The following is a 14,663-nucleotide window of genomic DNA, read 5'->3' as shown; positions in this document are numbered from 1 at the left end:
AGTCTTGCAGACTTCACACACTTTTTTTCTTAAGGGCAGCAGTTATCCAAGTCAGTAAAAATGAGGTAATTATATTGCAAAATTCTTTGGATGAGAATGAGACTTATGTTCTAAAATCCGAAGCTACACTTACCCACAGCAGAAAATTGCTGGAAATCAGGAGAATAGCAGCTTGCATGTTTATTTTTCCTAGAAGAAAACAATTGACTCTTCAGAACTCATTTTGGAGTGACTGAAAACAGATGGTGGTGGAGATGCTTTGCAACCCAGAAACATTAGGGTGGTTATGGATTCCTGGGGGCTTGTCGTGCTTGCCTGCCTCAGGCTTAAACTAATTCAGACTGGACTGGGAAGCAAAAGACTTTTCAGGAGGCAGGAATTCTCAATTGCTGATTTCTCATACTGAAAGAACAGGAACGCAGCTTTGTTCTTTCTTCTGCTGTGACTGTTAATTAGACTGTAATGTGCTAGGTGCTGGCAGGGCTGACCTTGGCTTTCCCAAGTCCTGCGAAATTCTTATTTAAATTCTGTAGCTGGAGAAAAAGGGGGGCTCTGGACAGAAGCCTGAAAAAGCAGGGTTCCCAAAGGTCTGTTGATACAGTTCAGTGGCAGCAGATCATGCTGGGAAATGTATGTCAAAGTTAACCTGTGACACAGTAATTCTAGGTGTACGTATACTTGTAACAGCTCGACACAAACAATGAAAAATCCTTCTGTATGCAAAGGCTCTGGGGGGGATCCTCCATTGTTTCTGGGGATCCCCTGCTCTAGAGGGGTTCAAAGAGGAAAGACAGGCTTGTGCTGTGAAAATAGTTTTCTTCATCAGAATAAAGGTGGTTGTTAAGTGTTTGAGGAAAGCACCTTTTCCTGTGATGCTTTTTCAATGTTAGTACACAAAGAACTTGAATTCTTTCCAAGCGAACAAGTATGTGCATTAAACGACAGTCGCCCTGTTTCTACTTGCCAGAACATCCAAATGAGGCTCACTATTTTTATATCAACCAGTTAGGACAGAGACACCTATACAATATCTCTTTCCATAAGCTGTAGTACAAAGACATGGAGATCCAATTTGGTGTATTAGTCCTCAGAGTTTCTACATCTGTGACTTGCTGCATGACTTTTACCGTTCTGTCAATATATTTTACCGTCCTTTCCAGAACTGGGTGCTGCTGCAGCTAGTTGTGCAGCTAGAGGATACTCATGACATACTCTGATCCAGGATAGTATTTAAATAAATGCTTAATAATTTCAGGTTGTGAGTAGTCACACTGGATTAACAGGAGCTCCTGCATTTAGAGGCTAGCTTGTGCATCTGTGCTTTGTATCAGGGAGCAGGTGCACATTTTCGGTGCTGTTTCTTACAAAAACTAAAGTGATGCTGTGGAGAGATTCCAGATCAAACTCAGTTTTCAGGCCAGACCTATAGTATAGCAAACTCTGCCTGGGATCTGGAGGTGGAACTGTCACTCTTCTGTCGCTTTCTTCATCCTTAACTTAAAGGGTGGAGATGGGTCAGGCCTGCCTGTCACTTGCAGCTTTGCCCATGCTGCAATCTCTTGGGGCTGTTGCAGACATCTAGGGTTTGAGGCAAGGTTAACTAGTGTAAAATCTGACCCTTCCCCCTTCCCTTTCTCTCTCTGAAGTCACAGCTAAGCCCTCACCCCTTTTTATTTACCTTGCATCTTATCTTTTTGTTCTCTTCTCTCCAGGAGTCCAGTTCTCTTCATGGCTTCAGTCTCCCTCCTTTCTCTCTTGTCCTATTGTCATGCTGAGCCTTTGGGGTTCTTACTGAGGAAAGGTTAGAGTGAAAAGTCCCTGCAGCCCAGATCTCACACAATCTCACTTGAGCTTAATCCAATTTGTTTTTGCAGGGAGTTTTATAGCCAGGATGGGGCAGCCCCGGAGCCTCTGAAGAGCAAACCTGGGCTGGCTGTACTGCAGTACGCTCCTGCCTTGTGTTATCACTGGCTTGGTCCTTAACCTTTGTGGGTTAAGGTCTTTAAATGAACTAAAAATGGATGGAAAGCCTGTAGAGAAATGATATTACATTAGTTTTCAGTGGAGGAAGAAGTGAGGACCAGGCAACTAGAGGCAGAGCAGCATATGTACATCCTCAGTGGTACTGAGGGAGTGAACAATTCCTGTGTAAGCTACGGTCCTTGGAGGCTTCTTCAGAGCTCCACGTCCTCTTAGTGCCACCATTTAAATGGGCTCCTGCTGGCTCTTGGGCAAGCTGGCTGCTTCCCCTACTCTGAGGGGTCAGAGGGAGTGACTGTTGGTATCACCCGTTGATGTTGCTATTTCAGGCTTTTGAACACTTTGGTGGGGATGGAGACTGAAGAAATGGGAGAAATAGTATAAGACCATATGCTGCCTGCATCCTGGTAGTATCAGAAACCACAACTTATGAGTTTTGAGATCTTAAATTATCTAAACAAGAAGTCTGAGATTAGCTGGGTAGTAAAAGCATAGGGGCTAGACCCAAACCCTGCTCACACCGCAGTCTGGACTTGTGGTGGTGGAAACTGAGGTTTGTAATGCAGTTGGGGCCCATCTCTCAACAAATAGCTCTTCAGGCACTTGCTAACTTAAAAACATGGCTAGAATGCTTTGGATATGAGGAGTACTCTATCCGTGTTTACAGAGCCTTGCAAAGGCATGAAATAGTGTTCCCTGTGTTAATGTTCCATTTAATAATAGCAGTCTGCCCCTCGAGGTAGTCCATTTCAAGACATTAATTGAACTTCTTGGGTGCTCAAGGTCATTAACCTTTGACTGTAGCTCACACCAGAGGCAAAGTAATAACTCAGATGTTCTCCCCGGTGTGCCTTATTGCTTAAGCACACTGTAGGAATGCACTATATCACTGGATAAATCATTCACCACGATATCATCAGAACGGCTGGTTTGCCATTTAATTCTACCGGGGTACAGAATGTTTCAAAGCATGGCAATTAACATTTTCATTGACTGGAAAACTTAATTGAATGATGTACATGTGTTTTTTAAAAAAAAAAGTGGGGAAGGAGAACAAAAGGAACAGTGAGCTGCATGTTGGCAGGTAAGTCTGCATCCTCCCCCAGGCAGGTGCCTTATCTGCGTGGTGTGCTTACTGTTATCTCTGCTGGCCTGGACCATCTGCCGGGTCTTAGCTCTTACCATGCTGGAGGTTTGCAACATGGTGTTATAAGGGAGAGAACTGGGATGTAGCTGTGTGTATATCCAGAAAATCCAAAGAGATCCAGAAAAAAATAGAGACACCTTAGACACTAGGAAGCTTATTTTTCTCTACATTTTTCCTGCTGTCTGGAAAATTCCTCTAGGGGATGTTAGGTTTGAGTATTTTTAGAAATAATTTTAAGCTGAGAATGTTAGTGGATTTGCTAGCTTGGACCAAAGCTGGTAGTACTTCCTAGGGTAAAACTTGCTCTCAGCATTGTGAGAGTGGAGTGTTCAAGATTTCCTTGCAGGTACTTTCTGGACTGCTGTAGTGAGCTATAGTTGGTGAAATCACCAAGAAAATTAGTTAAAATATGTATTCACAACTCCTCATTCTCACTACAGCTTAAAAAAATAAATCAATCCCTTCTTCAACACCCCTGCACCTCCCAGCCCTGCTACTCTTCTTGGCTCCCTAATCCCTGTCCTAAGCAGGGGGCTTCCTCTGCAGCCCACCTGGCTGCTCTGGGCACCCCTTGTCCTTTCCTCTCCTGCCGGCTGAGCCCCAGCTGGGGCTGTTTGGAGGTTCTCAGACCACTGCATCCTGACACAATTCTGGGGCTTTCCGCGCTGAAATGCCTGCAGAGACTGTTCTGGGAAGAAAAGGGCTCAGCCTGTCCAAAGCCAGAGGCAGGGAAAAGTCCTCCTCTTTGACGCCTGCTGATTCCAAGAAGTAGCTTTGGCCTATCCTCCTGCAGAAGCTGTCTCTGCTGGGGCCCTGGTGGATGACCACACGAGCGGTAGGCCCCAGTTACTGGTAATGCTTCCCAAAGAGAGGGACTTGGGTACCAAGTAAGATCAAAATATTCTGCATCTTTCTGTGTCGGTGTGACCTTAGAGCAATGTGACCAGAGGGTGGAGTTCCCAAAATACGTGACCGGTAGCTACAGTCCTGAAGGAATCCAGAAACCTCCAGCAGTGTGCATATGAGCAGGATAAGGAAGAATGTGTAGCTACTGGCTTTATTCTAGGACACTGCCGTCCCTTAGTCTAGCCTAAACCTGGTGCCAGAGCAATGAAAGAGTAGAGATGAGTCTGAGGGAGCGTGGAAGAACATGAGCTCACCCTGGAGGTCTTAAGCTGCCAAGGTTTTCCTGAAAAGGGAGCTGATTTCATGCAGGCAGAATACAAGGACTCGAATGTCCCCGATAGGAAAGTTTCTATTAAAAAAACAAACCCAGACGAACGCTTTCATATTAATGTAAAAATTCTTCTGTTTATGAAATCAACTCTTTAAGGGGGGTGGAGGGGTGGGGGCAGAAAAAGAAAAGCTGTTTGTTAGCATAATGAAATCCAGACAAATATTTATAGCTACTTTCAAGTGGCTTGTTCTAACATGAGTCGACTATCCTTAATACCTTCCCTTTAACACCATTAAGCATCTCACTGGCACTCAGAACAAATTTATGAATGTCTTATAAAAGTCAACAAGCCGCAGGAAAAAAATAAATAAAGAGCCTTGTGCAAACAGTCCTTCATCACAAGAACTCAAACAAAGAAGGTCATATTCGTCATTTGTTCAGAGAGAGGGAAGCCAAGAAGACTGATGAAAGATGACACAAGACCTGGCTGACTTTAAATCTCCACCTACGAGCAGTTTCTGTAGGTGCTGCCAGGGTGGCCACACTCTTTGCAGGCTGCTCCCCTGCCACGTCTCGTGGTCTGGTGGCTGCTTTTCTCCTCTCGAGCGTTGTCTTCTGCACAGATGCAGAGGTGGGGGGAACTGCAGGAATCTGGCCTGCGAGGCCCTGTGAGGAGGGGGGACTCCTGTCTAATGGGAAGTACGGTTTGATGGGTTTAATAGAAATAGGCAATGGAATTTATATTGTTGGAGCCCATGAAGCAGGTGGGTAGGCTTCAAAACAGAGGAGTTAGTGGCAAATCAGGTGGGCAAATGTGATGGTATGAGATAGTGGGTGAGCATGGCCTGAGGTAATGTAACTCTTCTCAGCAACGGCTCAAGAGTTGGTAAGAGGGGATTTGTGTTGGTAGTTGGTGGTTCCCTGTCATATTTAAGCACTCTGATACACACAACAGCAATTAATTAGGAGCTTATTGTGACCAGTGAGCCTTTTTTAATCAATTCTAGGAAGTTCTGAAGCTGGAAGGGAAACTTCCTGGAAGTGTCATTCTTTCGGTGACAAGCACACAGTGGAAGAGGGAAGACGCCCATGTGGTGGAGGTTGAAGCTGGGCTGAGTTATGGGCTGTGGCTGTAGGAGTAGGAAGGGCTGGGGCCTCATCCAGGGCAGTGAGGTTCAGCTCTGAGCATCAGCGGGAGGCAAGTCACCCCCTGCAGTGGGGAGAGGCTTGGGATGGGGCTCCAGCATGGTGCATGGGGGGAGTTTGCCCTGGGCTCGTTGTTTTCTGGCTTAAGGGAGTGTTAAAGCCTGTGGAGGGATGGGGACTGTGGGAGGAATATGCCTTGCAAGATGGGAGGTGGGAAGCGTTTAGACTATATTGCAGTAGGGTCATAAGCCTAGGTTAAATCTGGAGCTGGAGATATTTTTTTTAATATCATAGAATCATTTAGGTTGGAAAAGACCTCTAAAATCATCACCTTGGCTGGGGTTTTGGAGAAACAGATATTTACTGGAGAAAGTTCCTTTCTTGTGGCAGTTTTTGTTTCTGATGAATCACTGAATTGTTCTGCCAGCTTTTAAACCTGCCCTCTATTTTCACTTTCCCCAGCTTTTGGAAATCTGTTCAGAATTAAGAGCAGGGATTGTATTTTTTTCCTTCCCATGGTGAAGGAGCACGTGTGCATGCGGTCACATCGTACAAATTGCCAGTACAATGCAAGTAGTGCTGCATTGCACTGAAATGAGTCAGGGTCTGCCCCCATAGCAAAGCAGGTGTCCCACAAGGTGACTACGCTTACAGGAGACCTCATCTCTTTAGCCTACAGAGCTGTGCAGTGCTTTGAAACTGGAAAAATACACATCTTTATTACCGCTTGTGATGTTCCAGTGTTGAAGCTACCTGGTGAAAGGACTGCTACCACCAGGCATCTCTTTGCTCTTGCTTGGCCACTGGCTGATGTCAAGCAGAGAAGGGGGCTCTAAGGTCCTTCCTAACCAGGACCTCGGCTTCTGAGCTGCAGGGATGCTGGATGTGGGGCAATCCAAGCTCTGGCTGCCTTGTAATGTGGTGCCTGTGGGATATAAGCTATCAACAGCCTGCAGCCCACAGTTTCCCTCCTCCAGGACGACATAAGCCTGATTTCTCTTGGTTTTGCTATCCCTGTTGTTCTTCTGCAAGGTGAACTCAGAGGCTCTGCCACTGACCACCATGCATCAGACATGGTCACTGTTCCTTGTCAGGGTCTAACGCTGCCATTGAGGGCAGGTTACTTAAACATCAGTGGGTGTGTGGGGGACAATGTATGTGTATATTCTCTAGCTCATGGAGCTTAATAATCCTGTAGAAAGGAAGCTGCTACAGGATGCTCATCATTTTCAAGCAAAACTGGAAGACTTATGCCCATGAGATAGCCTGCAAAGTTCAAGTGAAGGGGAGTGGAAAGAGCAATCCTCAGACTTTTCATAATTCACACAGAAAAGACCTGAAAAAATCCTCTGGCAAGGGATGATGAAAGAGCCTCATGGTTTTGAAAAGTTTTTTTTTCCTAGGGTTAAAGTCTGCCTGCTGTGGAGTTAGACTTTCTCCTGCTCGGAACCCATGTAAAAGTTAAACAGTTCAAGAGTATTTGCTGCTGTAAATTGTTATCCAGAATCCTGGTGTTCTTGGCTATGTTTTATCTCTTATTCATGTATTTTCCTTCAATATTTAAGGTCATTTTCTGTTTTATGGCATGACATAAACTGATAACAAAACCCTACAGCCTCAATAGTTACTTTAACCACTTATTTTCTTTTAAACATTTTGTCTTGCCAAATTATTGAGTCAGCTGTAATGACCTTGATGTAAACATGTACTTTTGAACTTATATGAGGATCAAAGGCAAAGCAATGTTAAATGGAGGCTGGAATCTGGAAATGACCCATGCAAAGTTGGCATCTGTCTTCCCTCTCCTTTCATTCATTTTTGCAGTGTGGAGCCCGGAATAAATTTGCTCATTTCAAAAGTGAAGAAAATGAATTTTTTTACAATTGCCAGTTCTGCAAACACTATGGTGTCTGAGCAACAGCCTGCCTCCTTTCTTGCTTTAGCATTGTCATCATCATGATAAATCTTTCACAAGTGACACAGGGAAAAAGAGCTGTGCTATTTATTTTCTGACCACTCCTTTGCTTGGATTCTCTGACCAGAGTAAAATGCTGGCCAAGAAAAGTAGTAGATAGCTCTAACTGCAGGCTGCAGTATTTCAGGAAGAATGCTTTGTCTGTAGTAGTCCTTGATTTCTTTGAGAAATGAAGAAGTAGGGGGTTCATCAGACTACTTTTATTCATTTCTGGATGAACAGAAGAACAGATCAGCAGGTTATCACTTCTAACAAGGCAGACAAACCTGAACAGTGAAGTTAGAACTTGGCTACGCTGCTCTGAAGAAATGAAGGATGAGTTGTGCTGGCAATGGAGGTTTTGATTCTAGTTTGTTCTGACTGTTGACCCTGGAATTGAGAAGGTTTTGGTAATTTATTAGGTGACATTTAGCTTTGCTTAAAATGACTTAAAATTCTAAACCAAATACTCTAGAAATCTTACCTGCTGCTGTGAGAATGTGCAGAGAAATAGAAGTCCTTTTCAGAAGTGCCCTCTGATTTCATGGACCTCCCTTTAAGTGCTCAGAGCATCTGCAGCTTCCCTTGGCTTCATCTGGAAAGGGAAGATGTTGGGGAAAACCAGGCCTGCTTTGTCCCTTAGGCTGCACGCTTGGAAGGAGGAGATGCATGAAAGCATCCTGACATACTTACATGTTGTGAGGGCAGTCAGGGCTGAAGCAGCACTAACAGTTTCCTAGGTCTCCTCCACTTTGTCTTGCAGCCTGCTCTTGTCTGGTGGTAACAACAGAAGCTATCTGGGGTCAAGGACAAGAGTGCTTTTCTCTTTTCAAAGAGAAACAAGTTGTTTCCCCACCCCCCCACCCTCCTCAAACATCCTACGTTGAAATGAATAAGATCCCTGCTGTAGCTATCATATCTCCTTTACAAATTTGTTGGGTTTCCAGTGAGTAAGTACCTATAAATGCTAAATATTTAAGAAGTTAATTTTCCAGGCTCTTAGTGGCATTAAACAGTAGATAGAGTTTATGGAAACCTGACTCTCCAGTGGCTATAAATCCCTAACAGTGACGAAAAAGTTGCTTCTTTTTTTTTCCAGCCACACGGTCTTTAAAATATTAACAGGATTTTTTAAACTTTATTTGGACCAGCAGTCATTTTTCCAGCTGTTGAGCTGATCAACACTTCAGTTTTTTCTTCGCTCCCAGCCCATCAGACACTCTAACATTTTTATTTTAGTTTTTAACAAGGAGGAAGTTTCGTTGGCTACTTGGTCTTATTCCTAAAAATACATATGAGTGTATTTAAAGGAGGCTTGTCACCATTGCCTGGATTGTGCAGAGGTCCTGTCTTATCCCATGGGGCAACATTTTGCAGGCATAAATACAGAAAAGAGGCTGCTGCTGTTGTGACATAGCAATAAAATACTTCATATTTATTGTATGTGCAGTTCTGATATCAATGAGATCTGGCAGTGTAGATCAGATCTAAATCTTCTCAGGACACTGCAGTCAGTCCATGCCGTGGCATACTGATGGGACAGAGAAGGCTTCTGATACCTTTCCATCTGCCTCATGGGAGACCCTCTGCTTGCAGAACTCTCCCTGAAAATGTTCTCCCCTCCTGGTATTCTCTGCCACGTGGCCATTTTCCTGCCTTTGTCAGGAAGGGCGATGTGTCAATGGGCTGGATGTCGGTCAGAGTAGGAGAAAAGGACACTCCCAGGATTCTTGCCCCAGCGTATTCTCCAACTTGTTGGACCACATGCAAGGAACAGCTTCACTGTGTCCGTCTCCTGGTCAAGAAAACTGCTTGGTGTTGAAGGGGTGTGTGTGTGTGTTCATAGGGAAAATAAACCCTTGGGACTGGCCAGGATCCTGGAATTTCATGGTGCAGGGGAATTGTGTGCGGTCCATGCTTCAGGAACACCACATTCTTTCAAACTGGGTCTGTGGTGATGTGCCATGTATGACAGCCACCGAGAGCTCTGCATGCGCCGCTAGTGCTAGAGGAGGTGAAGGAGTAAAAGACTTGAGGTGATGGGTGAACTCAGACTGTATGTTACTCCCTAGTGCTTGGCTGCAGTTGGCTGTGTAGCACTAACGGTCCCATCATTTGCCTGTGAATGTTTTATAGATCTATATTGAGTTGGTTGTATAAAAACAATTAGCAAAGAGTATCAGTTATGTTCTCAGCTGAGGAGATTGCAAGGAGCAGACAAGAAAACCGGTGTCTGTAGTTCTCGCAGTGTTCAGCTCCTTTCTGGTTTATAAAAGGAGGTGTGTCAGGGAAATTGCACAATCTGGAACTTGAATCTAAAATGAATAGGGCTCACAGAACCAGATAATTCTCCTAAGGGAAAAATAAATACCCAAGGAAGTTAATGGCTCGGTATTTTGAGCACACGTTACCAGAAAATGAGAACTAACAGCCGTGGTTGGGTATGGCCCTTCTCTCCCCTGCCCAGCTCAGGGGTTAGAACATCTACTGATCGTGGCCAGGGGGTTTTCTTGGAGTGGAGCTCTAAGCCTCTACATATACATATATAAAGGAAGTGTATCTTCTAGCTTGGTGGTGGGAATGAAACAATGCATCAAGACAGTCACAGCCGGTGACAAGCCCCAGAGCCACCTGTGCCTGCTGGGTGCATTTCAGCTTTTAGTTATTGTAGAACAGGTTTAAAAATAAGCTGGCATTTACTGATGTGTATCTGTTAACTTTCTGCTTTCATCTCCAAGTGGATTCTTGGGCAGAACTCCCAAATTTCTTGGAGGAGGCCCTTCTTCGCACCCTCCAATACTGAATGCTTTGGGACCACAGTTCTGTGTGTTCTTACTCTCCTCGAAAGCCTGATGCAGGACAAGATCCTGCTCTCCTCTGTTTAGTTGTTCTAAAATTGGGCCATTTGTTTGGACTGTTGCCCAAGTATTTTTTACAAGTCCAGACTTCCACTCTGCCCTTGAGAGCTGCTGGTCGTCTCCCTCCCCTCAGGCTTTTGTTTATATATGTCTTTCCCTAGCCTGGCTATTGGGGGAGGGAGAAATACACGAGAAGATCTGGAAGATGGTGATACAGATGATTGTTTGTATTGTGTGATTGGCACTTGTTTGTAAATGAAAATAATCGGGTGGTCACCTTGGCCTAATGTCCAAGGTGTGTTTAACTAAAGGGCAGAACAGCTGACAGTCAAAGTTCTTGTACAATAATGGAACATCAATCATTGTTTCATTCATGATTTTTTTTTTGCTGCTTCAGTAGAACTAGGTCAGGATGAAATCTAATCTGCCTATCACAAAGCCAATCCTATCACAAGGTCGTTCCTTTCATCCCGGCTGGAAGGCAGGGTTACATCAGACAAGGTGAAATTGCTGAAGTCCATCTTCCACTATCCAGAGGTCGTGTTCCAGATGGGCAAGTGGTCTGATTTGCTGCCCTGCCCTCTGTTCCCTGTGGTGGCATCCTCTTCCCTTAAGCCGGGGAGCAGAATTGCAGGCTTTGCCCCTGCTAGCAGAGAATGGGATGGCTCAGGGATGTGAACGCAGCCAGGAGGCAGTTGGCCTGCTGCCTGTCTTGTGTGGTCGGTCAAAGCTGGCTGCTGTTGTGCTCTGCCAGGTGCCGGCAGACTCAGGCAGGAGCTGCTGCAGTTTTCTCAGCCCCTTGGAGCCCTCTCCAGAAGTCATGCGGTACCACCAGGGCTGCTGTCATTTAGCTGTTGTGGATGCATTGGCTGTGGAAATGACATGGGGTAGAACAGAGGAAACAGTTCAGAAAAAGTAGTTAAATCTTCATTTTCCAAGTTCATCGACTCCCAGATTCCCTCTCAGGAGGGAACATGTTGCTATTTTTTCTAATAAGATTCTGGATGACTTCTTCCTAAAGTGTCAGAAGTAAAATGTGTTGTTGCGATGAGGACTTGCTGTGCCCACTGTCCTCCTGAAGACAGATCTATCTAGACTCAGATACAAGAGTTCCTATAGAATTGCACCGTACATAGGGCGATACAGTCTTATGAACTGGCATTATTATTGCTGCTATGATATTTGTATGTCATGTATTACTTGCAAAATGCTGCCTATTCCTATTTTAGATAGAACACACATCAACCAAAATCTGTGTTAGTGCTTGAGGCATGCAGGCGAAGGAGAATAAACATGGGAGTAAATTGCAATCTTGTTTTCCAGACTTGGATGCACAAATAATGCTGGAATGGTTCTCTGACAAGTTTTGGGGCTGTGCCCTCTGTGTAATGCTTACATATCTTACTGGTGTGATTTCTACTTACCATAACTACAATTCCATGGTCCACTCCAGGAGTGATGCCTGTAAATTGTTTTGAATGTATGTCTGAGAGTGTAAGCATGAGGATCCAAGGAGAGGTCCATGGCAGTTAAGCTGTCTGACAAGCAGCTGTTGAAGAGTACCAGGCAGACATTCAGGACTCTATTTTGCTGCTGAAGTTGGGCAGCAGATCCAGAAATGAGGAAGAGGGCTGAAACTGAGCTTGAAGACTGTAATGAGCCCAAATGCAGGAGGGAGTAAGATGGGAGTAAGATGGGAGTAAGATGGGAGTAAGATGGGAGTAAGATGGGAGTAAGATGGGAGTAAGATGGGAGTAAGATGGGAGTAAGATGGGAGTAAGATGGGAGTAAGATGGGAGTAAGATGGGAGTAAGATGGGAGTAAGATGGGAGTAAGATGGGAGTAAGATGGGAGTAAGATGGGAGTAAGATGGGAGTAAGATGGGAGTAAGATGGGAGTAAGATGGGAGTAAGATGGGAGTAAGATGGGAGTAAGATGGGAGTAAGATGGGAGTAAGATGGGAGTAAGATGGGAGTAAGATGGGAGTAAGATGGGAGTAAGATGGGAGTAAGATGGGAGTAAGATGGGAGTAAGATGGGAGTAAGATGGGAGTAAGATGGGAGTAAGATGGGAGTAAGATGGGAGTAAGATGGGAGTAAGATGGGAGTAAGATGGGAGTAAGATGGGAGTAAGATGGGAGTAAGATGGGAGTAAGATGGGAGTAAGATGGGAGTAAGATGGGAGTAAGATGGGAGTAAGATGGGAGTAAGATGGGAGTAAGATGGGAGTAAGATGGGAGTAAGATGGGAGTAAGATGGGAGTAAGATGGGAGTAAGATGGGAGTAAGATGGGAGTAAGATGGGAGTAAGATGGGAGTAAAACTTTGATATCTTTTTCTTTTTTGTAGAACTCATCCAAGGCACAAATGGCAGATGCATTCCACCTTCACTGTCCTCAAACTGAAGCAAGGAGTTTCATGTGGAAGTTAAGGTAACCTGTATTTCCTTAATTAAAACTGTGTAGTGAAATTCCTGATGATATAAATGAAAGGATGTGGGGAAGAAAATTCTATGACATGAAGAATAGGACAAATGAATCAGGTCTGAGACCTGTCCCTTTCCAAACCTCTGCACATTGCTCTTCTGCTTTGCTGGTTCTGGTGACAGTGGAATGATGCCAGCCACATGTCCGTTACGTTTTCTCCCCAACTATGCCTAACTAAGGTCCTGGCATTGGGATGTGCTTTGAATGCTGTGGAGTATCAAACCAATGGCCTTCCACATCTTTGGTGATCAGACTAGGATGCTGTGCAGAATATCAGTCTAACTGGACAGAACTGAGCGGGATGGCTTTCAGAGAATAGTCTTTCATTTATATGAGAATTTGCTTAGCTTCTCTCTGGTAAGCTTTCGAAGCCTGCGCAAGGATGAGAGCGGTTATCAGAGTGCTGCAGTGCTTTTGTGATGACTTGCAATCGTTAGGACTTCAGTCTGTGGGAAAGAACAGACAAAGAGCTGTACTGAGTCATCCCAGAAGTGCAAGTAGTCCTAGCTTGTGTCTGGTTTGGGTCACAGCAGCTGTGTAAGGAGGAATCTGTAACACGTAGTACTTCCCTTGATGTTACCTTCCTAGCCTGTAATAGTCTGCAACTGAGGAACTCTTTGAACCGGAGATTTGTTCTTCTCTTCCCCCCTCTGAGATCAGTGACAGCTGTGGGCTCAGTAACCTCTGAAACCCAGGCTTCTATATTTAAATGCCTAAATATAGATGTGTAGAGGCCTATGAGCCCGTGGGCACCATTGAAGTGGACTGGAAATTTCACATTTGCCTTTCTGGTGATTGGATCAGGCCCTATTTCAGGTAACCAGCTTGAAAAAAAAAAATTGGATTAAGTGGCTTCTGCAAGATGGTTGAACAAATGGGACAAATGGTTGGCAAAGCTCAGGAGTTCTGGATTCCATTCCTGTGCCCTGACTGCTGAATTAAATTTGTTCTTGCGTAGAAAGAGCTCATGCATGCAGCAGAGATGCAAAGGCATCTTAACTGCATCTTCTCGAAGTACAGTGCTGCAGTGTTATTTCTTGCGCTGTTCTTTACAGCGGTGTCTAGAGAGCAGGAGCTTGTAGGATGTTTTAGTATGACTCCTGCTTGGTTAACAGCACAATAGGGACAGAGCCTCCATGTTTTGTGTTGATCCAGAGAAAATTCATGATCTTCAGTCCATCTGTTCCTCCTGAAGTGTGTATATGTGTAACCAGTCGTGTAGTTTAATATCTCTATTTCAAACAAGAGCATTTACAGTGGGGGAAGCAGAGAACTGTCAGAATGTGCTGCAGCAAGAAGGAGGTATAGCTTGGAGGTTTTTTCTGTGCAGGATACAGCTCCTAAACTCATCTCAGGGAGATCAGCCAGTCTAGCAGTGAGCTGTGCTGCAAGTATGCACCAAAATCCCTTTCCCTTTGAAGAAGGGAGAGTTAAACCATTGACTTCATTGCAGTTGGGTAAAGCCTGTAAATAGTTTGTAATACTTGCATATTATTAGTTACTCTCATGGCTAGATCTAAGCATACTTGATCTCCAGAGGAATTTGACTTTGCATACAGTCAGGCATTCCTCATTTCACGTTAGTTGGATAAATGCATGTGCAAAGAAGTGTGGGTTTGTCTTAGCCCAGTTGCTCCTTCCTGAGAGGGTGACGAATGCTCTTTTAGAAACTGGGTGAAATGCAGCACTTCTGAAAAAGAAATCTATAGTTCATCTCAGAACAAACTACGGCTGTGACAGCTGAGCAGGGAACGCTCAGGCTCTGCATAGGTTGAAATCTTTTATGATGTGGGACCGTTGGCATCTGCTGTGCATGTCACAGTCAGAACATAAGGACAGCAAGTGGGCGGTTCAACAGCTGGGATGGGAATTGGGGGTGGGGGGTATGGAGCGAGCTGTCATCTGATGGCTCAGAGC

General features: G+C 44.7%; 1 protein-coding gene and 1 long non-coding RNA gene across 2 annotated transcripts in view; one reads left to right on the top strand and one right to left on the bottom strand.

Annotated features, from left to right (window-relative positions):
- Window positions 1-14,663, top strand: part of BNIP1 (BCL2 interacting protein 1) — a 213,849-nt gene that overhangs the window by 89,602 nt on the left and 109,584 nt on the right. Inside the window, exon 8 of the mRNA XM_083798724.1 lies at window positions 12,610-12,692. The gene's annotated coding sequence lies outside the window, so the exon portion shown is untranslated. The remainder of the gene's footprint in view (window positions 1-12,609; window positions 12,693-14,663) is intronic.
- Window positions 6,561-8,256, bottom strand: LOC310881414. Its single transcript, XR_014572356.1, has 3 exons — window positions 8,098-8,256; window positions 7,889-7,999; window positions 6,561-7,794 (listed from the first exon to the last, which is right to left on the bottom strand). It is a non-coding gene; the product is annotated as an uncharacterized lncRNA (long non-coding RNA).

Source organism: Anser anser (assembly GCF_964211835.1).
Source record: "Anser anser genome assembly, chromosome: 14".
Taxonomy (NCBI): Eukaryota; Metazoa; Chordata; class Aves; order Anseriformes; family Anatidae; genus Anser; species Anser anser.
This window is presented reverse-complemented; position numbering and strand designations above follow the sequence as displayed.